At 42.9% G+C, this 26,988-nt stretch overlaps 1 protein-coding gene across 6 annotated transcripts in view; it reads left to right on the plus strand.

Moving 5' to 3' along the window:
* Window positions 1-26,988, plus strand: part of PAK3 (p21 (RAC1) activated kinase 3) — a 252,788-nt gene that overhangs the window by 81,498 nt on the left and 144,302 nt on the right. The window contains exon 1 of one of the 6 annotated variants that reach the window (XM_070759566.1): window positions 21,303-21,589. The exons of 4 other annotated variants lie outside the window; for them this stretch is intronic. The gene's annotated coding sequence lies outside the window, so the exon portion shown is untranslated. Of the gene's footprint in view, window positions 1-21,302; window positions 21,590-21,694; window positions 21,717-26,988 lie in introns of those variants that run through there. One more of the 6 variants, XM_070759574.1, reaches the window with a different exon arrangement.

Genomic DNA, 26,988 nt, shown 5'->3' on the forward strand with positions numbered 1-26,988 from the left:
CTGCAGAGGAGGCTCCTCCTTATCCAGCTGCAGGTTTGCCACACCGTTTATGGCTACCACGGCACCTGCCGAGAACAAGAACTCATGCAGCCATCCCGCCCTGCCTGGCTGCCTTCTCTTCCGGGCTCGGAACAGTGTTCAACTGGGAAAACACTCCCCATCTAGAGGAATCGATTGAGAGGGGCCATGTATGTTCCCCAGGATCACAAGCGCCCCCTGGCATCGTTCTGAGCCCCCCCCCCAGGGGGTGGTCCCAGTGATGGGCTCCTACGGGTGCAATCAGCTATGCAGAACTGATTTTGTTCAGGTATGCAGAACTGGTAGAAAATTTTTGATCCCACCCCCCTTTTTCCCCCTTCTGAGCTCTGGGTATGTTTTTCCTATCACAGTAAATGAGGTTGAATGTGTATAATTTTAGAACAGCTGTGCGTGTGTGGGTGGGTGTACATACACATACAATTCATATACAGTTCATATACCTCATGATATGAACCCCTCGCCATACGAACAACCCGAGATACGAACCCGGGATTCGGAAATCTTTTGCCTCTTCTTACGAACGTTTTCTGTCTTACGAACCCGCCGCCGCCACTGCGAAGCCCCGCCGCCCGGCTGTTGCTTTTTGAAACAGCCGGGGGGCTTCTCGGCATCCTCCTGAACCTGAACGCCAAACCCGAACTTCCAGGTTCGGCGTTCGGGAGGCCGCTGAGAAGCCCCCCGGCTGTTTCAAAGGGTGACAGCTGGGCGGTGGGGCTTCTCAGCGGCCTCCCGAAAGCTGAACCCGGAAGTTCGGCAAAAGTTCGGGTTTGGGAGGCCGCTGAGAAGCCCCACCGCCCGGCTGTCGCTTTTTGAAACAGCCGGGGGGGGGCTTCTCAGCGTCCGCCTGAACCCAAACGCCAAACCCAAACTTCCGGGTTCGGCGTTCGGGAGGCCGCCGAGAAGCCCCCCGGCTGTTTCAAAAGGTGACAGCTGGGCGGCGGGGCTTCTCGGCGGCCTCCCGAACACCGAACCCAGAAGTTCGGCAAAAGTTCGGGTTTGGGAGGCCGCTGAGAAGCCTTGCCACCCAGCTGTCGCTTTTTGAAACAGCCGGGGGGCTTCTCAGCATCCTCCTGAACCCGAACGCCAAACCCGAACTTCCAGGTTCGGCGTTTGGGAAGCTGCCAAGAACCCCCCCGGCTGTTTCAAAGGGTGACAGCTGGGCGGCGGGGCTTCTCGGCGGCCACCCAAACCCGAACTTTTCTCGAACTTCTGGGTTCGGCATTGGGAGAACGCTGAGAAGCGCCCGGCTGTTTCAAAAGGTGACAGCCGGGCGGCGGTGGTTTTTTGCAGGTTTTTTTTGTTGCACGCATTAATTCATTTTACATTGTTTCCTATGGGAAACAATGTTTCGTCTTACGAACTTTTCGCCTTACGAACCTCCCCCGGGAACCAATTAGGTTCGTAAGACGAGGTATTACTATAGTAGATAATGTATATTTTTGTGTGCCTGTGTGTAATATGTATGTAAACATATGGCACGTATATATAGAATTAAATAGTATATTTTGGATGTTCAGTGATAGTAAATAGATAAGGGAATTGTATCTCTTTGAGGCGAGGAGAGGCCAGGCACCCTAACCCAAACCCTTGACGTGAGTGGTGTCAAGGTGGCCACCTTTAAGCTAGTCACATGACGTTAAGCCACCCCGGTCACATGATCATTAAGCCACTCCCGCCTGGTCACGTGGCCGGCAAGCCACACCCACAAAATAAGCCATGCACAGTGTGGTAGTGAAAAAATTGCAATCCTTCACTGGGCAGCCCCCACTATTTGAACAGGACTGCACTAAATGGAATGTCTGTAAATCAAGGACTGCCTGCATAGATCTCTTGTCACCACATTCTGGAAATGGTCTTTTTTAGCCACAAACCTTGCAAGTCTCTTCAGCTGCTGCAGAAGGTCTCCACTTTGGAAAACTAGCATTCTATCTGATGATTCTATTTTTGTTGCTGACAACTATAATTCATGGCCTTGGGATTTTTTGTGAGTCAGTGTGTTTGTGTTTGGGTGTGTTTAATGACTTTTACCAAGGAGGGAAGAAGGGGCCAATATTTTTAACATTTAGAACTCCTGGCAAAACACCAGGAGGAAGAGATCCTTTGCGAACCATCAAACATCTTGGGCTAAACAGGCCCCCAGAAACTTTTAATACAGGTGGTCCTCAACTTACAACCATTTATTTAGTGACCATTTTTCATCACTTACTAATGTTGCAGCAATCTCAAGGTCATGTTTTATATTATATGCTGTGTGCCACTCCAAGGCTTCGGAGAGGGGCGACATACAAATCTAAATAATAATAATAATAATAATAATAATAATAATAATAATAATAATAATAATGTGATCAGAATTCAGACTCCTGGCAACTGGGTCATATTTATGATGGTTGAAGTGTCTTGGACTCATGTGATCCCCTTTTGCAACCTTCTGATAAGCAAAGCCTTTGGGAAAGTAGGATTCACTTAACAACCATGTTACTAACTTAACAACTACACTAATTCACTTAACAATTGTGGCAAAGAAGGTCGTAAAATGGGGCAAAACAAATGTCTCACTTAGTAACAGAAATTATGAGCTCAACTGTGATTGTAAGTTGAGGATTATGCATATGGCTTGCCTTGGAAATCCTCTTTGTCTCATGAAATAATGGTGTCAAGGTTCTAGGTAACATCAGAGTTGAAGTACTTCTCAAAGTTCCAATTTATTTCCGGAGCCATCCTGGCACCTACGCAGGGGAACCTGAATCTGAGTTTCCCATTCAGTTGAAAGTTCACATCCCTTCTGCCCAACCCACAGTCACATTGCCCACTCAAATTGTGCCAGCGTGGCAAGTCCTTCCTCCATTTCTGCCCAGGCGGGTGGGCATAGGATGACCTTGAATGCTTTGTGGCAGCATCTGTTCTCATGAAAATCACCCCTCCCAAGTTACCATGAACATCAGGCCTTCTATATATAGTGTGGCAAGCCATTAATTTATCACCAACTTCTGCACCGGCTTGACAGATGGAGAATAATCCCTCAATTTAAATGTATCCATTTATTCTTCAAATCAACCTTCCGCAATCCCTACCCGTCTATATATCTGTATATGCAATCTATATTGAGATATTATTGCGTTGTGATAAAATATTAAATTAACCAGCATTCAAAAACAGTTCTAATGAAATATGATAGCAATACAGTCCAATGGCCATTAAGGACAATCTGATAGTCTGATGGTGCTTAATTGAAGTGTGTTAATTTTCATATTTAAATATCATTATGTTAAAATATAGTTGAGCTGCCAAGATTATGGTGTGTAGTAAAATGATCAACTGAAATTAAAGGGGGGGGGAAGAAAAGCATATGAAAACTCAGTAGGACATATTTCCTCAATAAATGTATTTGAAACTGTATGGATAGGCTTTAAAAAGACCAACCATTTTGTTTCATTAATTTGTTTAATTTTTTTTGCTGCTAGTCCATGATGTATGACCACAATTGAGCCTAAAATTTCTGTTGTTAAGTGAGACAGTTGAGGGAATTTTGCCCCATTTTATGACATTTCTTCCCACAGTTAAGTGAATGACCGCTTTTGTTAATGAACAACATGGTTGTTAAGTGAATGGCTTCTCTATAGACTATGACTGTGGAGATGCTGCAATTGTTGTGTGAGAAAGGGTAGTGTCCATTGAAGGGCTGCTCATCTTCGGCGCTACCAGTGTGCCCTCTGAGGGTGGCGCAAATGTACGCACATCCGGTGGGAGCACGCATGCCCGTTGGCATAAGATTTGGCTTCTGTGCATGCGCAGCAAGCAAATCTCATGTGAGGATGCACCGCAAATGAGATTTCACTGATTTTCACCGATATTGCAGAAGCAAAAAATCAGCGAAAATTGCCAAAGTCTCACTCACGTGAGCATCATCATATGAGATTTTGCTTGCTGCACATGCGCAGAAGCAAAATCTTGCCTGGGGGTGCATGTGCATACATTGGGAATGTGCAGCTGCATGCTCATACTGGAATTTCCTACCAGGATGGCGCACTTGACTCTACCAGCTGCTGCTCACCACTCAGTAATGGGCAGCCAAAATTTTTACTGCCACACTGTGGGTGTGGCTTATTTTGTGTGTGTGGCTTGGTGGTCCTGTGACTGGGTAGGAGTGGTTTGCCGGCCATGTGACCATATGGGAGTGGCTTGAACGATCATCATTATTCAAGTGAATTTTCAAGTCCTCAACTTACAACCTCACCAGTGTCGCTCTCTGGGGTGACAATTTGCTTCGCGTTTCATGCGCTCTCCTTCCTGGGTCATCCCCCTCAACTCAGGCTGGGTAGTTAGGCGGATGGGTGCCAATCAGCTGTTGAGAAAAGAGGGGGGAGAAAATGGGCCCCTGCCAGTGCTGGTCTCCTTGCCGCTTTCCGAGGAAGAGCAGGAGGATGGGAGGGTGGGATGGTCAGCTGGAGCTGGGCACACAGCTTCATTTATGTTGTGAGCTACCCCGAGTCCTCAGAGAGGGCGGCATACAAATCCAATAAATAAATAAATAAATAAATTTCCGCTGGTGGAACTGCATTCCACCCCATCCTGCCTGCTGCCCACCCTTGCCACCATTGGTCATGTCACGTTTTTCAGTGTTGTCATAACTTTGCCCAGCCAGTAAACAAACCCTTGTAAATTGTGGACTAACTATATATTGCTTTTTATTCAAAAAGTTGCTGCTCTGTTTACCATGTAATTTGTGCAACAATTCAAGTCCTGCATTAAAATGTATCTCAAAACGTAGTATGAAACACAATTGAAGCAATCAAATATATAATAAATAATGACTGAAAAGGAAGAAAAGTCACAAATATCACAGCTGGCAATACCTAATTAAGGGGGAATAAAAGAGCTTTCTCCAAAAGTCTTTAAACATTTTTCCTGAGGGGGCGGAGCCAACTGAGGAACTGAACGGACGGTGTGGAGCCGAGCTCCGTCAAACACCTCCGTTTTATAGGCATTCAATGGTTCTACGGGGGCCACAGACCCTGTGATAAAGGGTCTGTCAGAAAGGGGGTGCCGATAGTTTGATTTTTTAGGCGGCAGCCAGATCAACGGTACGGATTATCCCTTACAAGATTGAGTGCCTTGTAAGCTAGGAGCAGCATGGTGGCCTAGAACGTTCCCAGCTGGAGGTGACTAAACGGATTCTAGCGAAGGCGACCGAGACGGAGGAGCTGACTATAAACATACCGGAATTGGATACATCAAGAGATTTAAGACTACAAGTGAATCTTTCCACGGGGGTAACGTCACTTAAGTTAAAGCTACAAACAGTTAAGATCCGAGAAGAAGGAGGAGGGAGGAGTCGCCATCTTCCTCCCCCCGGCTGGCGGCGAACTAACGTTCAAGTCAAAATAAATATTTTAAAAAATAAATAAATAACATCGCTCAAAGCTTTTACCACTTACCAAGAAGACCTGATGCCTCCCGAGGAAACTTAAATCATAAAAAGTGCTCTCTTTTTCCTTTTTTCTTTTTTGAGGCATTAACAGAGGACCCGATTGGACAGCGTGACTCCTTTGCTTTCCGTTTCTGCTTTTGATTCTTCGGTGTGCTGCTGCGTCATACTTTGGTGGGCTTAGGAAGACAATTTGTCTCCTTAAAACTCTGCTCGACCTGCCTTATCTACGGGGAAAACGGAAGCCTGGAGGTGACGGTGTGGAAGGCTTGGGTGTTTCGTGGCATTTTCTGGCAGTCGTTAAAGAAGGAGAAGAGGAGGCATCGGTCGGGACCTGATTAGCCAGTTTTCGCTTGGAGAGGCGCATTGCCGGAGGAGCTGCACAAGTGCGGAAATACAACTTGGAGGCTTCTCTTTTTGACTGAAAGGCAGACGGTCCTGATCAGACTAGGATCTAATCACTACGCTGATAGAAGCTGCGAAAAGGAGAGGAAACAGCTTACAAGATCCCTGCTTAACCCTGACAGTCTTTGTGAAACTACGTGAGTTGGACAAATCATAAATTATCCCCAGAGAAGAGAAGATACACGGGGCTGCTCCAAACGATCTTAAGTTTTAAGCTATTCTCCACTCTAACTGTCCTCTACTATTAACTTGCCTCATTATGGAAATCTAATCTGAACTTATAGATCTTGTCAGGAAGAAACTGAGTAACGGTCTGACCCACTGAACCTTTTTTATAAATCTATTGGCTGTAAAGTCTCTTTCACTTATATTTACAACTGACAGAACATATATGTACTTATTCTATTGATATTGATATTTATATACTATATATAACATACTAACTAATTAACAGATTACTAGAATACTTTATTACAATACGATATTATTTGATATTTATACACTATCTATTTACAAATATTAACTTATCAGTAGATTAATAACTTATCAGTTGACAACTAGGATATTGTAGGATATTTTACTATAACGTTATTATAACAAGATATTTTCCCCACTAAATATTAGATATTAAGATTAAGTTCCTTATTCCTAGTAACTTTTAGAAATATTAGCCATCAGAATTACTATAGAATATTATAGAATATTAGAATGAAATTTACTAACCTTGCTTAGCTTGTATTCATAATTGTGTCTTTACTATATATCTAACTGTTTAATCTACTATCATTACCTATATCATTACACAACACGTTTTAAAGTTCTTAAGATTTTAAGATATTTTGAATGAATTACAGTGATCCCTCGATTATTGTGAGGGTTCCGTTCCAAGACCCCTCGCGATAATCGATTTTTCGCGATGTAGGGTTGCGGAAGTAAAAACACCATCTGCGCATGCGTGCCCTTTTTTCATGGCCGCGCATGCGCAGATGGTGGAGCTTGTGTGGGCGGCGGGGAAGACCCAGGGAAGGTTCCTTCGGCCGCCCAGCAGCTGATCTGCTCAGCAGCGCAGCGAGGAGCCGAATCGGGGTTTCCCCTTTGCGTGGGCGGCGGGGAAACCCCGATCTTCGTCTGCTCGCTGCTGCTGCGGCCGCCCAGCAGCTGATCTCGGCAGCGCAGCAGCAGCGAGCAGATGAAGATCGGGGTTTCCCCGCCGCCCACGCAAAGGGGAAACCCCGATTCGGCTCCTCGCTGCGCTGCCGAGCAGATCAGCTGCTGGGCGGCCGAAGGAACCTTCCCTGGGTCTTCCTCACTGATGCCCCCGCTCGCCCGCCCGCCCGCTCACCCGTCCCCCGCCCGCCCCCGCCCGCCGCCCGCCAGCAAGAGGGGGAGAGATAGAGAAAGAGAGAGAAGGAAAGAAAGAGATGAGAGAGGGAGGAAGAGAGTGTGAGAGAGGAAGAAGCAAGATAGAGAAAGAGAGAGAGAAAGAAAGATGAGAAAGGAAGGAAGAGAGTGACGTCATTGGGTGGGAAAAATCGCGATATAGCGTTTCATGAAGAAAGAGATCGCGAAAATCGAGGGATCACTGTATATATCTTTCCCTTTGATGGTTCACCATTTTTAGAAAATATAAGAAATATCCCCTCTTGCATACATGTTTTATTACTGTAAAATTTGATTAATTTTCTTTGCTGGGAAGAACTATCTACAAAACCGATAACCATTGATACCAAGATACTATATACTCCTTTAATAACTGTTGTTACTTGTCTATAGTATAATCTATTGGAATTATATATCTATCTATCCTGCCTGTTATAAGTTTTACTCTCACCCTTTCTCTACAAATCACCTCTTCTACCTCTATATGACAGTAGACTTGAGGATCTTTATTACTAATTATTAGAACTGCTATCTTCCTACTTGAGTATTTAATATATTACTTAAGCATACTATCCCCATCTAACTCTGGAAGGGACCATTAGAGATTTTTACAAGTGGGCTAGCTGGTGAAACATTGTTAAAATGACAAGCCTTTCCAACTTATCTAAACTGGGATCGGAGAAGAGGTCAATCAACCAATCCACCTCAGCTATACCTAGCCCCTCTACCCAGAGATCGCTTGAGGATATGCTGCCCAGAGAAAGGTCCAATTCTTATAAAGATTTACAAACTATGCTGCTGCAAATGCAGGAATTAATGCTTAAGAACCATGAAGATATCAAAAAAGAAATAGGTGAAGTGAGAAATGATACTTCTGAGTTAAAAGAAAGGATGCAAAACATGGATAAAAGGCATGAGGCTTTTCAGCAACAGATGCTAAAACAAGAACAAAAAATTCAGGATTTGGAAGATAGGATAGATCAGGATCATAGACAAATGGAAGACCTGACTGAAAAACTAGTCCAAGCTAATAAGGAACTAGAAAATACTGTAATCCAATTAGAGAGCGAAAAGGCCAACCATTTCCTCAGATTCCAAAACCTTAGGGAGGAGAAAAGTGAGGATTTACCAGACATTATGGCAGACATTCTGTCAAAGGCGTTGGGCGTCGAAAAAGACACGATGTTAAACGAAATCGACGAAATATATAGAATCAACACCAACTACGCCAGACGCCACAACCTCCCCAAGGAAGTCCATATTAAATTAGTAAAAAAATCAGTCAGGGACGAAATACTCCATAGAGCTCGTGAAGATCCTATAGAATACAAAGGGAGACAGCTGGTTATCCTAAAGCAAGTTCCGAAACATGTAAGAGACTTACGTAAGCCATATACCTTTCTATCTGCCAAACTGACGAGGCATAACATAAATTTTAGATGGCTAGTCCCAGAGGGAATGCTAGTGACCTGGCAAGATAAAAAAAATAAAAATAGACTCGATTGATAAAGCCGAAGAATTCTATGAAAAAAACTTTTCCAACGATCAGACGGCTGATACAAAAAACTATAAGGAAACAAGGAACCCTCTGCCAATTACTGATCAACTAACAGACCAGATTCCAAACAGAACAGGAGGAATATTGGCTATCGATAATATAACCACTGGAAATAATGGCTACGCAGGCATACCAAAAGAGACTAGAAGTACTAGGGCAACTAGACCCAAATACAGATAACTCGAATTTGGTACAAAAATCGACTAACTGGGAAATTGAGTTATACTCAATCAATATAAATGGCTTGAACGCGCCAAAAAAAGAAATCAAATTCTAAATAAAATTGCTAAACTGAACCTAGATATTATCGCAATGCAAGAAGTACACATTAAAAATAAATTTGAGCATCTTCTAAAAAGAAATAAATTAGGGAATCTATTCTCATCTTTAGCACCGGAAAAAAAGAGAGGTGTAATTTGCTACATTAACCCTAATATACAAGCTAAACTGAAATATAAAGACAGAGAGGGTAGAGTCTTGATAATAGAATTACAAAAAGAATAGGAAATAATAACCTTAATTAACATATACGCCCCGAACGAAGGCCAAGAAAATTTTTATTAAAAATTATTAATTACTATTAATGAACATGCTACGGACAATATTTGTTTATATGGGGATTTTAATGGAATAATTGATAAGGAACTGGACTATAATAATGATGGAAGGAATAAACAAAAAAAAAGAATCTTACCCAAAGCTTTTTTTGATCTAGTTAAAGAATTAAAACTTAAAGATAGTTGGAGAGATAGAAATCCTAATCATAAAAAAATCACTTTCTATTCAGACAGACATCAATCTTGGTCAAGACTAGATATGGTCTGGACTTCAATGGAACTTAATACAAAAATTCAGTCGGTCGAGATAGAACCCAACTTTATCTCAGACCATAATGCGCTAAAAGTAATATGGAAAGGAACTAAACAATGTTCTAGATGGACACTTCAAAAATCTATTCTTAATCAGGAAAATTTCAAACAGAAACTTCAAATGGAAATGAATTTCTTCTTTCAAGAAAATACTAAAGAACAAACAAGTGTTCAAAACGTATGGGACACTGCCAAAGCTGTAACTAGGGGAATTGCTATTTCATACATGGCTAAAGAATACAAACTAAAAAAGCGGAAATTGGATAAGTTAGAAGAAGAATATAAACTACTAGAAGAAAATTTACAAAAATACCCCCAAAAGAAAGAAATAAAACAAAAAATGTCCCAGATAAAACATGAATTAAACTTAATAGATCAACAAAATCTAGCACAACAAATTAAAAGCAGCAATCAATATAATTTTGAAAATGCTAATAAACCTAGCAAATGGTTAGCTAACAAACTCAAAAAACAAAGAGAAAAGAAACTTATAAACTGTCTTAAAACAAAAAACGGGGAATTATGCCACGACTTGGAAATGAAAAAACAGATAGCTAGGGATTTCTATAGCAATCTTTATGACAATCATGAAAATACACCTATTAACTTACAAGACCAAAAAATACAAGAAATTCTTGATCAGGCCAACCTCCCCAAAATACCAAAAGAAATGAAAGATATACTAAATAAGGCAATTACTACTACAGAATTAAAAGAAGCAATCAAAGGTCAGAAAAATAATAAAGCCCCTGGCCCCGATGGCCTTCCACCTGAATTCTATAAAGATCTTCCCACCGAAATGGAAAAGGCTCTGTTAGAAATGCTGAATGAGGCCCTAGACAAAGGCATAATTCCAACATCTTGGACAGAAGCTAATTTAGCACTATTAGCAAAAAAGGATATGGACCCTACAGATATAGCCAACTATCGACCTATCTCTCTTTTAAACGCAGATTACAAAAATTTCAGTTCTATCTTAGCTAGTAGAATCAAAAGCTTTCTAAACCAATTCATACATTCGGATCAAAACGGCTTCCTTCCAGGGAGACAGTTAAAGAATAACATCAGAATAATATTGGACACCCTGGAATACTATGAATCCCACAGCGAAAAACAAGTGGCATTAATATTCCTTGACGCCCAGAAGGCTTTCGATAATGTGCCCTGGAAATTTATACTTAAACAAATTGAATACATGGAATTCGGCCCTAAATTCATAAACGCAATAAAAGCTATATACACTTATCAATCAGCTTACATTATCCTCAATAGAGATATTTCAACAAAAATCTTCTTACATAAAGGAACCAGACAAGGTTGCCCATTGTCCCCATTACTCTTCATCTTAACACTAGAAGTCCTAACAAGAATCATTAGAAAAAAGGAAGATATAAAAGGCTTAAAGTGCAAAAATGAAATTTATAAACTACAAGCTTTTGCGGACGACCTTGTATTTATTTTAGAGGACCCCCTAGAATCAGGACCCAAATTACTTGCCATCCTAGAAGAATACGGCACGGTAGCAGGACTTAAAATAAATAAAACCAAAACCCAAATCTTACCCAAAAACATGAGAGAAACACAGAAAGCCATTCTAAAGGCCAAACTAGACATCCAGATAGTTAAAAAAATCAAATACCTTGGCATTAATTTGACGAATAAAGTGTCCAGCCTAAAAGAAAATAACTATAATAAACTAATAGACAAAATACAATCTGATTTGACGAAATGGAAGAAACTACAACTCTCATTATTAGGCAGAATAGCGGCCATAAAACTTAACATCTTGCCCAAAATATTATTCCTATTCCAAACAATCCCAATCCAATTGAAACAAGAATTTTTTATAAAACTGAATAAAATCACCAGTAATTTCATTTGGCAGAACAAGCACCCGAGAATTCGCCTAAAATACTTATAAGATAGAAATGAAGAAGGAGGCTTGGCACTCCCAATCTGGAAAGATTATTATATCGCCGCATCCCTATCATGGATGAGAGAATGGATGAGCTTATCTAATACCAGACTACTCAGTCTAGAAGGTCACGACCTCCATTTAGGATGGCACTATTATCTCTGGGATGAAAAGCCTAAGACCCACAAATATTTTACCAACCATCTGATTAGGAAATCACTAATTTATACCTGGAAAAAAATTAAGATAAAACTTTACAAAGGAATCCCACTATGGTACGCTCCATTAGAAGCATATGTTCATCCTAATTTTCATTAAAAAAGCAATATAATAAGGTACAAGGACATAATAAATTTCAATGGTGAAATCAGATCTACAACAGAATTAGAAAATCTCGGTCAAAAAACGGAATGGTGGGAATACTTACAGATACAAACTAAATTTAATAAGGATAAAAGTAAACCAGGATTAGTTAAAAATGTTCCCTTAGACAAATTATGTACAGGTCCCCAGGATCAATTAATTAAAATTTTTTATGCTACTTAAATTTTAACGAATTGGATAATACTAATACAAAAATTAACGTAAAACAGTGGAATCTGGATCAAAGAAGATGAATGGCAATTACTCTGGAGCAGGAATTATAAACTAACCATAGCCACGTCTTATAAAGAGAACTTAGTTAAAATTTTCTACAGGTGGCACATTACCCCGATAAAACTAACAAAACTAAACAACAAACTTTCACCATATTGCTGGAAGTGTCACCAAGAACTAGGCACTTATTTCCACCTATGGTGGCAATGCATAAAAGCACAGAAGTATTGGAATATAATTGGACTCTGGATTGATGAAATATTAAATCTGAAAATAGAAAAAAAAACCCTGAATGTTTCCTTTTGGGCATCCTTAGACAAAATTTGCCTAAAACCCAAATACAGTGAACCCTCGAGTTTCGCGTCCTCAAGGATCGCGAAAGGGCTATTTCGCTAATTTTCAACCCGGAAGTAAACTCCACCATCTGCGCATGCGTGCCCTTCCACGCATGCGTAGATGGTGGAGTTTCCCCGCCGGGCAGAGGCTTCCCTGGGTCTTCCCCCTCTTGCCCCGGTAAGACCCCAGCGGCGGTGGGCTGGAGCGCGAGCTTGGGGCACCCTAGCTCCGCTTCCCAGCTGGGAAGCGGAGCCGGCAACAGCGTGGGCGGGCGGGCGGCACGCGCGAGCTTGGGGCAGCCTAGCTCCGCTCCCCAGCTGGGAAGCGGATCTAGGGAGTCCCCACCGCGCGCAGCGTTGCTGGGGAAAGCGCGCGCGCTTGGGAACATCCCAGCTCTGCTCCCCAGCTGGGAAGCGGATCTAGGGAGTCCCCACCGCGCGCGCGTTGCTGGGGAAAGCGCGCGCGCTTGGGGACTCCCTAGATCCGCTTCCCAGCTGGGGAGCAGAGCTGGGATGTTCCCAAGCGCGCGCGCTTTCCCCAGCAACGCGCGCGCGGTGGGGACTCCCTAGATCCGCTTCCCAGCTGGGGAGCAGAGCTGGGATGTTCCCAAGCGAGCGGGCACCCAGGGAAGCCGTTGCAGGAGCAACGGGGTGGGCGGGCGAAGGGCGGGCGGCAGTAGAAGCAAAAACACCATCTGCGCACGCGCAGATGGTGTTTTTACTTCCGCACCGCTACTTCGCTAAAAATCGATCATCGCGTGGGGTCCTGGAACGGAACCCTCGCGATGATCGAGGGTTCACTGTACATTTAATTGTCCATTTAACTACAGCAGCCAGACTAACCTTCGCACAGTGGTGGAAAAACGAGGATATACCTCCGAAAGACGCAATAATTAAAAAAATTAAATACTGTGCAGAGATGACAAAATTAACTATATTAGTTAGGAATGAAACAATGTCTTCTTTTAATAACTGTTGGGATCCTTTTTACAGTTGGTTGGGGGGAAAAAAAGAGAACACTATGCTACATAATTGAAATGATGGTTACAAACTCGACCAGATACAAATCCGATATATAGCTTTCTCATATTTTTTCTATAGTGATAAGAGACTTTAGATATATACAGATAGAATACTTACTACTAATTTCTATAACCTCTATAATTAGATTAATGCAACGCTTGCACTTAACTACCCAGACGACTAACCTGAAACAAGGGAATGAGCTAATAAATTAGGAACTGGTTCCCGTTTTCAATACAGCTCCCCCGGACATTCGCCAACCCCTTTACTCTTTCTATCTCCTCTATTTCCTTTGTCTTTTCTACCTTTCTCCCTCTTTATTTTATTTTTATTTTATTTTATTTATTAATAGAGTTGAAAGAGACCGTTAGGTCATCAAGTCCAACCCCCTGCCTGAGCAGGAAACCCTACAGCACCCCAGCCAAATGGAAGTCCAATCTCCTCTTGAAGGTGTCCAGAGTTGGGGAGTTCACCACCTCCCCTGGCAGGCAGTTCCATTGGTTGATCGCTCTGACCGTCAGGAAGTTCTTCCTTATTTCCAGGTTGAATCTCTCCTTGGTCAGCTTCCAACCATTGTTCCTCGTCCGGCCCTCTGGTGCCCTGGGGAATAAAGAGACCCCCTCCTCACCGTGGCAACCCCTCATGTATCTGTAAACTGCTATCATGTCCCCTCTAGACCTTTTTTCTAGGCTGTCCATGCCCAGTTCTCTCAAACTCTCTTCGTAAGTCTTGGTTTCGAGTCCCCTAATCATTTTGGTTGCTCTTTTTTGCACTTTCTCCAGAGTTTCGATGTCTTTTTTGTAGTGAGGTGACCAAAATTGCATGCAGTACTCCAGGTGGGGTCTGACCAGGGCATAGTAGAGTGGTATTAGTACTTCCCTGGTCTTGGAGTGTATTCCTCTGTTGATGCAGCTTAGGATTGAGTTGGCTTTTTTGGCTGCTGCTGCACATTGCTGACTCATGTTTAGTTGATTGTCCACCAAGACTCCAAGATCTCTTTCGCAGTCACTAGCAGTAGTGAGTGGGATATCTCCCAGGCTGTATCTATGTCTAGGGTTCTTTTTGCCGAGGTGGAGGACTCTGCATTTGTCGGTGTTGAACCTCATTTTGTTGGTATGGGCCCACTGTGATAGTCTGTCTAGGTCTTCTTGTACTCTGAGCCTGTCCTCAAGGGTGTTGGCTACCCCCGCCAGCTTGGTGTCATCTGCAAATTTTATTAGTTCCCCTTTTATTCCCTCGTCCAGGTCGTTGATGAAGATGTTAAAGAGTACAGGACCCAGGACAGAGCCCTGTGGTACTCCACTGTACTTTTTTCCATGTGAATTTGGTGCCGTTGAGGACAACTCGTTGGGTGCGGTTGGTCAGCCAACTGTTTATCCATCTACATGTGTAGTAGTCTACTCCATTTTTTTCTAGTTTGTGGATTAGGAGATTGTGGTCGACTTTATCGAAAGCCTTACTGAAGTCCAAGTATATGAGGTCCACTGAGTTGCGTTGGTCAACTGACTTGATTATGGTGTTGAAAAATGATATGAGATTGGTTTGGCATGATTTGTTTCTGATGTATAGTGCAACACCTCCTCCTTTCTTGTTTGACCTGTTCTTCTTGAAGAGGTTGTAACCCATTATCTGTGTGTTCCAGGCGTGCGTTTCGTCCCACCAGGTTTCTGTGATTCCAATTAGATCGTATTGGCCCTCGTGTATTAATAATTCCAGTTCATCCTGTTTGTTTCCCAAGCTTTGTGCGTTTGTGTACAGGCATTTTAGATGTTTGTGTTTGTTTGCAGGTAGAAATTTTTTATTCTCAGGTTTGTTTGTAGGCTTGTCCCGTTCCCCTTCCTTGTTTTGTTCAGTGTTTTGTCGTATAGTTTGGTCACCCTCCCCTCTCAGAGCTAGTTTAAAGCCCTCCTGATGAGTTGGGCTAGTCGGTTGCCTAGGAGGTTCTTCCCCACTCTAGTGAGGTGTAGCCCATCGCTTGCTAGAAGCCCTTCTTGGAGATAGTGCAGGCCATGGTCGAGGAAGCCAAAGTTCTTATGGCGACACCATCCTTTAAGCCAGTGATTTATCTGCGGGATTTTGCGTTCTCTGGCGGGATGTCATCCTCTAGTGGGGAGGATGGAGGAAAAAACAACCTGAGCACCTGTTTTTCTGATTGTGTTGCCCAAGTGGTCATAGTCATCTTCTTTTCTATTTCCTTCTTTCTCACTCTTCCACCCCTTTTCCTATCCATTTTTATGTTCATAAATTGTTATACTATGCTAGGATTTATCTGTTTTCTGTTTTGATCAACTTTTATGTTTTGTATATTTATAAATAAAAAAAATTAAAATAAAAACAAAACAAAACATTTTTCCTGTTCCAAAAGTAATGACAATCTACGATTAAGGGAAAGTGTTTGTATTAAAACATTTTAATGCAAACACCAGGGCTGCAGGGGAGGGCCTTTTCTTTGGCGGCTCCAGTTCTCTGGAGCAAGCTGCCCCCTGAGGTCTGTACTGCTCTCACCCTGCTGGTCTTCCCGAAGGCCATGAAGACCTGCCTTTGTCGGCAGATCTGGAGCCATTGATCACTCTGAAACTATCTGGATCTGGCCATTAGAAGTTATGAATGGGTTTTTAATGGGTTTTTAGATTGTATTTTATCATTCCTTACATGTTGTATGCCACTCAGAGTTGTAAAGGAGTTGGGTGGCAATAATAATAATAATAATAATAATAATAATAATAATAATGCTTAGAATGAATGCTATCAAAGCCAGAATTGAAAAATCAACAGACAGTCCAAAGTGCAGACTCTGTAAAGAAACAGATGAAACAATTTATCACATACTTAGCTGTTGCATAAAGATCACACAGACTACAAGCATAGACACGATGCTGTGGCACAGATGATCCACAGATAACCATGCCACAATTCCATTTTTTAGTGTTTGATATGGAATCAGGTGGACCCCCTGAATTTTAACATCTCCCACAAATACCATTTTAGCACCTTACCCCACGCACAAAATGAAATAAAAACAGTGTGCGGAGATTCTCAGTCTTCCAGGTCATGATTGTCCTGAGGGTTCTTTTTCAAAAGGCAACTGAACTTCCTTTCCCCCCCCTTGAAGATGTTTCACTTCTCATCTAAGAAGCTTCTTCAGCTCTGAATTAGTTTAAATTCCAGAACTGAAGAAGCGTCTTGGATGAGAAGTGAAGCATCTTCAAGCAAAAAACAAAGGAAGTCCAGTTGCCTTTTGAAAAAGCACAAATCTCACAAATTAGAAAAGCCGATCAGAGCCCTCAAAAGATATACTGCACAGCCCAACCTGTGTTTTCTCACCTTTCCCATTTTACGATTTCTGGACTTCTATCTCCCAACAATTAATTAATTGCAATGCGCTCTACATGGGGCTACCCTTGAAGAATGTTCAGAGACTTCAGATGGTACAAAATGAAGTGATGCACGCAATAATGGATGTACCAAAGTATGCCCACATTACTCCATCTTTATGTGAGCTGCATTGGTTGCCAGTCGGTCTCCGAATGCAATTCAAGCTGTTGGTTATCACCTTTAAAGCCCTCAATGGCTCAGGGCCAGAATATATATGGAACTGCCTCTGACCTCATACCTCATTGCAGCCAGTAAGGGCCCACAGAGTCGGCCTGCTAAACAATGTCGGTTGGCGGGACATCGGGGAAGAGCCTTCACTGTGGCTGCTCCAACCTTTTAGGATCAACTGCCCCCAGAGATTTTCACTGTCTCCTCCCTACTGGTCTTCCGGAAAGCTGTTAAGACCTGGCTTTTCCGGCAGGCCTAGAATTAGATTGTCTGTAGTGTATGTATGTTTTTTTTAGGATTATATTATTGATTTTATTCTGATTGGTTTTTTACTATTTCTCTATTTTTCTATTTTTGTGTTTATTTTACTTGTTAGCCGCTCTGAGTCCATTTCAGAATGAGCAGCATATAAATACAATGAATGAATGAATGAATGAATGAATGAATGAATGAATGAATGAATAAGCAAGCAAGCCATTGGTCTCCATCCATTGTCAGGTGCATAGGGTGGGCGAAGTCACTTTGCCTCTTGAATTTGTCCAACCACTCCTATGAATTTCAAAGAGATTGCAGAGGCTTCTTTGGATGCCCTCAGGCTGAGCAGGCAGGCTGGGTTTTATCTCTTTATTGTTTAGCATTCGTCCCCAGACTTCAGCTCCCAGAATTCCTCAGCAGGCGGCTGGGGAATTCTGGAAATTAAAATCCATATATCTTTAAATGGCTAAGAGTAGGAAACACTGGTCTAGAAGGAGACCAAGCAGCATTCCTAAATATGTTGATTTTTGTTAATTTTAGGGTCTGAGAGCTGACAAAAGGAGCAAAGAGAAGTGTAAGCTTTTGAATCAACCTTTCAGAACTCCATTTCTATCTCCTGGGCCTGAGACTAGCAAACATTTCTACTTATGCATGAACAGCTGTCGGGAATGAGCAGAATTGGGGCATTCCATCTGTGGTTATCTGTCCTGACAGGTTTTCTTATCTCTCAAGTCTTTTGCAGTGGCCAAAGGTTGGACATGCAAACTAGACCAAGGATCACTTCACATGGAAGATTGGGCTGGGTTTTTTTGGGTGGGTGGGGGGACGGAGAGGTGGGCTAGAGTTTTATTATTCCATTATCAGGAGGAGCTGCTGACTGTGGCCAGGTTGTCACGACAACCAGCCCTGATGCAAAGCTGTTCTGAAAAAGTCTGAACCTCCAGCGTCTAACCAGCCCCTTAAGCTCTCTGCAGATGCTCCGCTCCCACCCAGCCAATCACAACTGAGCTGGGAAACCATGACATCATAGTCCACAGCCAGTCCAAAACTTGACTGTTGAGTTTTCCGTGCTATTCCTGCTCCATTTTTTTTTAAAAAAATGCATCCTCAGTTGGTAAAGCATCTTTATCTGTGTGAAGTACGGGGAAGAAAGCAAAAATAAAAAAGACTTAAAAAGTAGCCCCTCCCCCAAATAACAATCTCTCAGGATTGCTGGTCTGATCCTTTGCATAGCTGGTAGGTTGAAAGGGTGGTCGTCATCATAGATGCCAGTAAAGAACAGTGAAATTAGGTCCTTTAATCTTTTATTTTCCTGAAGTAACTTGTATCTTGCTAAGATTTCTCAGCAGCCCTGACGGGTTGCAAGAAGGAACATGGATGCTGCTTCTTATGTGTTCAAAAATAGTCTCCCTATTTAGCTCTGAAGGGGCTTGTGATATACTTATGCGGTTGCACCAGACAAAATAAGAACTAACACTAGCTTCTAACCTCAATTTAATTCACAATTTTCTCAGATCTCTAGGTGGATCGGAAGATTGGAACAAAGAAATGGGCAGAAAACAAGATCAGAATAAGAGAGTTGGGAGGGACCTTGGAGGTCTTCTAGTCGCTCAAGTGGGAGACCTAATGCCATTTCAGAAAAATAAGTGTCCGGTGTCTTTTGGAACACCTCCAAATGATGGCGTACTCATCAATTTCTGAAGGCAAGCTGTTGATTGCTGTCACCATTCGGAAATTTCGCCTTAGTTCTAGGATGATTCTCTCTTTTATTAGTTTCCGCCCATTGCTTCTTGTTCTGCCTTCAGGTACTTTTGGAGAATTAGTTGACCTTCTCTTCTGTGGGGCAGCCCCTTAAATACTGGAAGACTGTTATCATGTCAACCCTAGTCCTTCTTTTTATTAAACTAGATATACCCAATTCCAGCAACTTTTACATGCTTTAGCCTTCAATCCCCTAACCATCTTTGATGCTTTTCTGTGCATTCTTTCTAGGTCACAAATGCTTCATTTCCCAGAAGACCAAGTCTTGAGGTCTCTTCTCATTGGCCTTCTCGGGCCTTCTACCAACTAATTTTTTGCCTTTTAATTTTGTTTGGGGACACATTTCTGTGCAAAGCATTGGGTAACAACCACCCATCTTTGACAGTAATGATTGTGTTACCCATTTTAACTAATATGAACAAAAGATAGTCTAACTCTGCTTCGTTGTGTGCCTGACTTAACTGATATGAACACCAGCCCAGGAAGCACCAGAGCTAGTGTGGCTTTGTCTACTGAAGGACATGAAAAGAACTGCTTTGGATCAAGACCATAAATCTTCCTCGTCTGAACTTGTCATTTCCAGCATTTGCCAACCAAATAATTTTGGAAGCCAATTGATATTCAGATATAGACTGTCTTCATTCTTGACAGCTGTCTCCACACTGTATAAAGTCAGTTGAAAATCTGGTGGTTCCATTCATATAACCTACTAAGGTTTATTCCCTTTAACCCTGCTTATTTTGGGGAAGAGAGCACACTGGGCAAACATGGTCTCTTGGGTTAGATTATATTTCATCTCTTGTGTGAATGTGGATTCATCCCAGTTGCTGGTATGCATGTTGTTTAAATACACCTGTCTCCTAGCAGAGGACATAATTCTGGTTTCTGAGTTCTGAGTTCAGGTGGCTTGGGGTGCCAAAGATATTGTTTGTCTATTGTGTAGCATTATGTAATATTAAATTTTTGAAGTATGGCAAGGCAACACCATCAACTCCATGGTCTCAAGAAGTTTCATCCTAGCAACATAAATCCCTTAATGTCAAAGTTTTAGCATTACCAGAAATATTCTCAATGGAGAAAGTAAACACTTCTTCAGGCTGCTATGGAATTAATATACTCCAACTTGGGCTATCAGTTCTGTATCAGAAGAGGCTCATTTTTATTTGTTTATGTCAGGTGAAGAACAAGACCAGTTTGCAGAAATAATAATAATAAAAAAAACAGGTTATACAGATATTCGTGATTCTGCTTTTCTTTCTCCTTGTTGGTATTTTTAAAAATGGTTTTAAAGCAGACACACTGGCCATAAAATGCCCGTGGCTGATTGCAGAAGGAATATTGGCTGCTCTATCATTGAGTAGAAGGGAGGAATCCTGCAGGCCCACCAGGTTTGGCTGGATTCTGGAGGTAGTCTTATATTCTCTCTTGCAGAGGGAGATAAACTTGACAAACAGAATTCCAAACCACTAGGCAAGACTTTCAAAACCTTGTTTTAAATTTGGCCAGGCCAGCTTCAATTTTCCTTAAGAAATGTTCTGGCATTTTCAAAAATTTCTGAAATTAGACTCTTTTTGAGAGGGAAAAAAATTATTGTCCCTTGAGCACAGAGCAGTAAATGCTAGCCCCACATGATCTGCTTTTGTATCCCTCCCTCCATTCCATCCATCCTTCCCTCCCTCCACTTTCCTCTCTTCTTTCTGTCTTTCTTCCTTTCTTCTCCCCCTCCCTGTCTTCTGTCTCTCAGTCTGTCTGTCTGCTTGCCTGCTTCTTTCTTTCTTTCTTTCTTTCTTTCTTTCTTTCTTTCTTTCTTTCTTTCTTTCTTTCTTTATTTCTTCCTTCCTTCCTTCCTTCCCCGCAGCCTCCCTCCCTCCCTTCTTTCCTGGGATTTTTCTTTCCTGGCTAACTGGAAGACTTCCCCCCCCCTTCATTCTCTTCTGATCTTGGCAGTGTCCCCTCTTCACTCTTCTTGCTACTGGGGTTTTCTTTGCTTACTGGGGGTGGGGAAGCCTTGGGCTTAGTTTCTGACCATCTGACAGCAGCCCGCAGCCAAGCTAAGTTGGGTGCGCAGCTGAATTCAAGTTTCCACCCTGGTCTCTCTCCTTGCAGTTCTGGAAGCTGCCGGTCTTTGAAACATAAGATTTGTCGGCTCCAGCTCTGCCAGTGCTATTAGTAGTATTATTATCTGCTTCCCTGTAGCCAATCCGGGCTGTGGAAACCTGATGACAGCATGAGCTAGGGAACAGCAAGGAGGCACTGAAGCATCCCAGCTATTAATGCTGGTTTGGAGGTCAGGAGTGGCTTTTGGGGAAGGGGAGACCCTTGGATGGACTAAGCCAGGAAGGTGCCTTCCTCCAGTGCTCCCTCCCCGCCCTGCCTCCTCTCTCGTACATGCCCAGGCAGCGTGCTTCATTCCTTGGGGGTCTTTTTCTTTCCCGTGGAGAGGTGGATGGTCTGGAAGCAGTATGACAGGACACACTGCAGGTAATGTCTCTTCCCCACCCTATTCCCCCCCACCCTCTTTCCCCCTCCTCCCTTTCTCCCCCTCCCGCACCTGATGTCCATGGAGTGAGTGTTTTTGCTGGGGTGGCCTGGGTGCTTGACAAAAGAGGTGAGCCAGAAGGCAGACAGTGTTCGATATATGGATGGGAGGGGAAGACGGTAAACACACCTCTGACAAGGGGGGGGTTCTTCTGCGTTGCATAGCCTGGGGTTTTCCTTGCAACGCTAGGCTTGGCGTTTCGTTCCTTGAGTGAAGGGAGGGTCTTTCCATTCCTTCCTCCCTCCCTCTTTCCTCCCTCCATCTTTCCTTCCTTCCTTCCTTCCTTTCTCCCTCCCTCCCTTCTTTCTCCCTCCCTCCATCTTTCCTTCCTCCCTTTCTCCTCCTCTCCATCTTTGCTCCCTCCCTCCCTCCCTCCCTCCATCTTTCCTTCCTTCCTTCTTTCTTTCTTCCCTCCATTCCTCCCTCCCTCCCTCCCTCCATCTCCCTTACTACTGCTGGGCTTGTAATCACAGATGTCGTAGCTTAAGTAGCCTTGGTGGCTGCATGTCGAAAGCTAACAATACCAGGCTTTGATCTGGAGGCAGGAGGCAGGCAGGGAGGGAGGGTGCCTGGCAGTCTCCTGCCCAGATGTCTGGCCAACATGCCTTTGAATTGCACCTGCCTCCCACTTGCTCCTGAAAGGGAAGGTCCCCCCACTCTCCCCCACCCCCAATGGAGAGAGTGAGGGGGGGAGTTCTTGGTTCTGCTCCCAGGTGTGTGACTCATTCCTGCTCCCCAAAGAAGCGGGGATTGTTTTTCTGGTTGCCCCTTTGTCCCCAAGCTGTGTGCCATTCTATTATCCAAACGGGGAAGCTGCCTGTGCTTATCGTCCTGCACGCGCAGCCTCTTCCTCTCCCTGTCTTCCTTCAGAATCCAGAGGCAGGGCTTTTTCTGCCTTTCCAGCCACAGGGTCGATGGCTGGAAAGAGATGCAAAGCTGGTGGTCAGTGGAGAGGAAATCCCAGGCTAAACGCAGCCTTGGGTTGGGAGTGTCTCCTCGATCCCTGGACCTGAAGCTTGACAGAGAGGGGCCTGCGATTCCCAGTGGTTTATTCCTGATATGTCACAAAAGGCTGGTTCTTTCCCTGCCCATCTGGTCTCTCTAAAAGTGAGGTTGTTAATGTCACTTGCATAGGGGGCTCGGATGTGGTTGCCTTGTTCTACACCACCCTCGGTGCGTGCGCTTTGCTTCTCGCCCTCTTGACAAAATGCTAAGAAAGAACATGGTGGCTTCGGTCTTTGCTTGTGATTCTCCGGCGGTTTCAGCTCTTGCTTGCCTGGTCTGGGAACTGCCCTGATTATACTGTCTCTGCAGTGCACTGAGGGATGGCCTGGTGAAGCGGGTCAAAGACCAGGCTTGGTGGGTCTGGGAGCCCTGTGTTTGTGTGTTTGTGTGTTGGGGAGATTACAAACAGACTGTCTATTGTCATGTTGGGAGGAGGATCAGGGAAGGATAATTGCAAACGTTAGGCCCTTGTGAGGACCGGCCTCCAGTAGCCCTCGGTGGCACCACCTTCATTCAGACATGAATTTAGTTCTGGTGGTGACAGCAGAGGGGTAGGAAAGGGGAATTGGGTAGCCGAGGGATGCAAAGGAAGCAGCCAGAGGGGAAATATGGACCAGGGGAGGCATGAAATGAGGAAACAGAAAGTTTGGAAAAGAGAAAGAAGAAGACAAGTGAACTATGGATGGTGGACATTGTGGGAAAGGAGGAGGTGGGGGATCTGCAGAATGTGGCTGAGCAAAATAAAGGAATCCCTGCTGGGGATGATGTCTGGGATCATCCAAGACTTGCAGAGGAAGGAAAGATGCAGAAATGTTCAGCAAAGGATGCTTCTGGGTTTTGGTTTAGCAGAGCTTTGTTCTAAGAAAGTTTGAAAGGGCTTCTACAGAAAGGGGTCAGCCATGAAGCCTGGGCAGTCTTGGGTTCACTGATCATCAATTGTGCTTCATGGTAAGATCTCTGGGGGTATAGATCCAACTTGATTACTCTTAGTTGTTCTCTTCTCTGGAAGAGAGTAGAAAATATGTTGATCCAACAGACCTCTAGCATGGATGATGGGTCTTCCTCATCTCTTTTGATGCAATACTTTCTCCTTCAAAACTGAGATGCTCAAGAGTAAAATGTTTCTTTAAGCTCCTGCTTTCTTCCTTTTGTGTTTCAACAGCAATCTTTGTCTGCAGGTTAATTTTGCTCATTGTAGTCAATGATCTGACAAATGGAATGAACAGGAAGCTCACAAATAGTGGAAGAACTCTAACTATTGTCTTTCAAGTAAGAGGTTTTCTTAAATAAAGGAGCCTTGAATAAAATTGATCCACAACATTATTTCAAAGGCTGGATTGGGCTGGGGACCATCAGGAAGGTTTTCCATCATGGGTGGCTGAATAATTTTTGGAGTTGGGGTTCATAAACCTTAAATTGCAAAGGTTGGATACCTCTCCTTTACATCTTCCTGCTATCACTAGAGTGTTCATCTTTGAGTAGTGCAGAACCTGGGCATCAAGGCAATTTTTTGATGCTTCAGGAAGAAAATGAACTTTGGTGGAATCCTTTCCTTGGGCTAGAACAGGGATAGGCAAATTTGGGTCTTCTATGACACGTGGACTTCAATTCCCAGAATTCCTGAGCTAGCATGATTGGCTCAGGAATTCTGGGAGTTAAAGCCCACAAGTCATAGAAGAGCCAACTTTGCCTGCCCCTGGGCTGGAGCATCATTTTTCACTGGACTTGCACAACATAGTAAAGATGGTAAAAGTAGAGATGGTCACCTTGTGATTCAGCTTGATGTGATAACCTTGTTTACTATTTTAGTACGTTGGCTCAAACAGAGCACCGATTAATCCAGCAATTAATGTTGAGGATCATCAAGTAAGATGAACACAGCCACTGAAATTTGTCAAACCATTAGTAGAGTTTAGTTGTGTCAGTTCAACTAGATTGGACATTTTTTGTTGAATGAGATATTCCAAGCATTAGTTTTTTCTAATACTTATCCCTCTCTAATCTTTTTTTTTTTTTTAAAAGATAAACTTTATTATACAATTAAAATAAACAAAATTAACCTACATGTTTAACATTAGTTGAGGTTTTTAGGCTTACATTTCAGCAGTTTATCGTTCTTTCTTCTTTACATATTTTATATCAATTACTTAATATATTGGTATATACTTAATGTACTATATTGGTTACATAGTTGTCTTATCACTTAAGCCTAGACTAAATTTATACATGGTAAAAAGGAAAAAGAAAGAAAGGAGAAAAAGAAAGGAAAGGGAAAAAAGGAGAAAGAAAAAAGGGAGGAAGAGTATAGAAAGAAGGAAGGAAGAAAGAAAGAAAGAAAGAAAGAAAGAAAGAAAGAGGCAGGCAAGCAGACAGACAGACGGATAGGCAGAAGACTGGGAGGGGGAGAAGAAAGGAAGAAAGACAGAAAGAAGAGAGGAAAGTGGAGGGAGGGAAGGATGGATGGATGGAAGGGAGGGAGGGAGGGATACAAAAGCAGATCATGTGGGGTTAGCATGTAGACTCATGCATTGAGCGAACTGTTCCTAAGCATATTTAGGCAATTGGTAAGTTCTTGATTTGCAAATACAGTTGTTATTATACAGTAAGGTACATTTATTTATAATAATATATATGAATATAAGCAGAGGTGGTATTTGTTCTCATGTGATCTGCTGGTTATCAATGTGGTATTCGTTAGTTTCCATGTATATCATATTTGGGATATGGTTTATTTCTATCGGCTGGTGGAATGGTCTGTTTATTTTCATAAATCTATAAGCTGATGTGCTGTTTGTTTTGCATCTTTTATGCTTTGTAAATATTTTTTCTGATCCAACCATTTGTACCAATTTTTCCAGGTGCTGTAAAAATCAGATTCGGCTTTTTCTTGTAATTCAAGAGTTATTTTGGTCATTTCTGCACACTCCATAATTTTAATTATTAAGGATAATAAATTGAAGGAGTTGTTTTTTTTTTTTTGCTTTTTTCAAGTTTGCGCATATAGCAACCTGGCGGCGGTTGTGATGCGGACGATCAGGTATATATCTTTTTTAGCAAATTGTTGTCTAGCAATGCCAAGTAGAAATAATTCTGGTTTTAATTAAATTGTTTGTGAAATGATTTGCTCCAAACATTTTTTAACCTTTTTCCAGAAATCCTTCGCAGCTGAGCAGGTCCACCATATGTGGCGATATGTCCCTATCCCTCTCTAATCTTATTTGTGTATGTAATTTCATTTCTTTATATGCAGTGATGGGCTACCAAAATTTTTACTACCACACTGTGGGTGTGGCTTATGCAATTTGTTTCAATATCTTTCAGTGCAAATTGGGTGTTCTGGGGTGGAGCTCCATTTTTGCTACCCCACTGCGTTCCCCCCCGTCCGGGCAGTAGCCCAACCCTGATTATCTACTATATAAAGTATATGTACACACGAGCATGTACAGCTCTTCTAAAATTATACACATTCAACCTTATTTACTGCAATAGAAAAAACATACCCAGAGCACAGAAGGGGAAAAAAGAAAAAAAATCAAAATTTTGCTACCTGTACTGCGTACCTGACCATACCCGTAGGAGCTCATCACTGTTTATACGGTTGTTAGGTGCATATCCCACCATTCTGTGAAGCGCAGGGAGAAGGACACAATATTCTCCTCTTCCAATTTTCTTCACAGTGCCAGTCCTGTGAGATGGGTTGGGCCGAGACAAGCAGGGGTTGCAGCTACCGCCATACCAGTGCACTGGATGTGCAGCTCTGAATCTCTGCCATGCGTGCACACGTCCCAGTGAGATTTTGCTTCTGCGCATGCACAGAAAGCAAAATCTCATGAGGGGGCATGCATGCGAGAGAGATTTTAGTGATTTTTTTGCTTCCGTGCATGCGCAGAAGCAAGAAATCACCAAAATCTCTCTCACACACATGTCCCATCACAAGGTTTTGCTCTCTCCGCATGCACAGAAGCAAAATCTTGCTGGGACATGCGCCCATGCACACTGGAGACCCAAAGCTGTGCACGTAGCTCCAGTTTTACTACCGCTGTGGCATCCATACTCGTAGGAACCCGATTCTGGGCTGAGAGAAGAAAACTGGACCCAAGAGCCCAGGGACCTCTGTGACTCAGGGGATGGAGCTTGGGTCTCCCCCACATCTGGTGTAAAGAAGGTACAGATTGGATACAGTTAATAAGGCTGAGATATTCTTTAGACAAAATTTTGTACAGACAGGGCAAGATGAGAGAGAACCACAAGTAAAAATAAAGGGAACAAAAACAGCTCAACCATCACTAGCAGAGGAAGGGTTATTGGAACTGTCTGAAGAACAGTTTTTCCCTTA

This window comes from Erythrolamprus reginae, chromosome 8 (genome assembly GCF_031021105.1).
Source record: "Erythrolamprus reginae isolate rEryReg1 chromosome 8, rEryReg1.hap1, whole genome shotgun sequence".
Classification (NCBI taxonomy): Eukaryota; Metazoa; Chordata; class Lepidosauria; order Squamata; family Dipsadidae; genus Erythrolamprus; species Erythrolamprus reginae.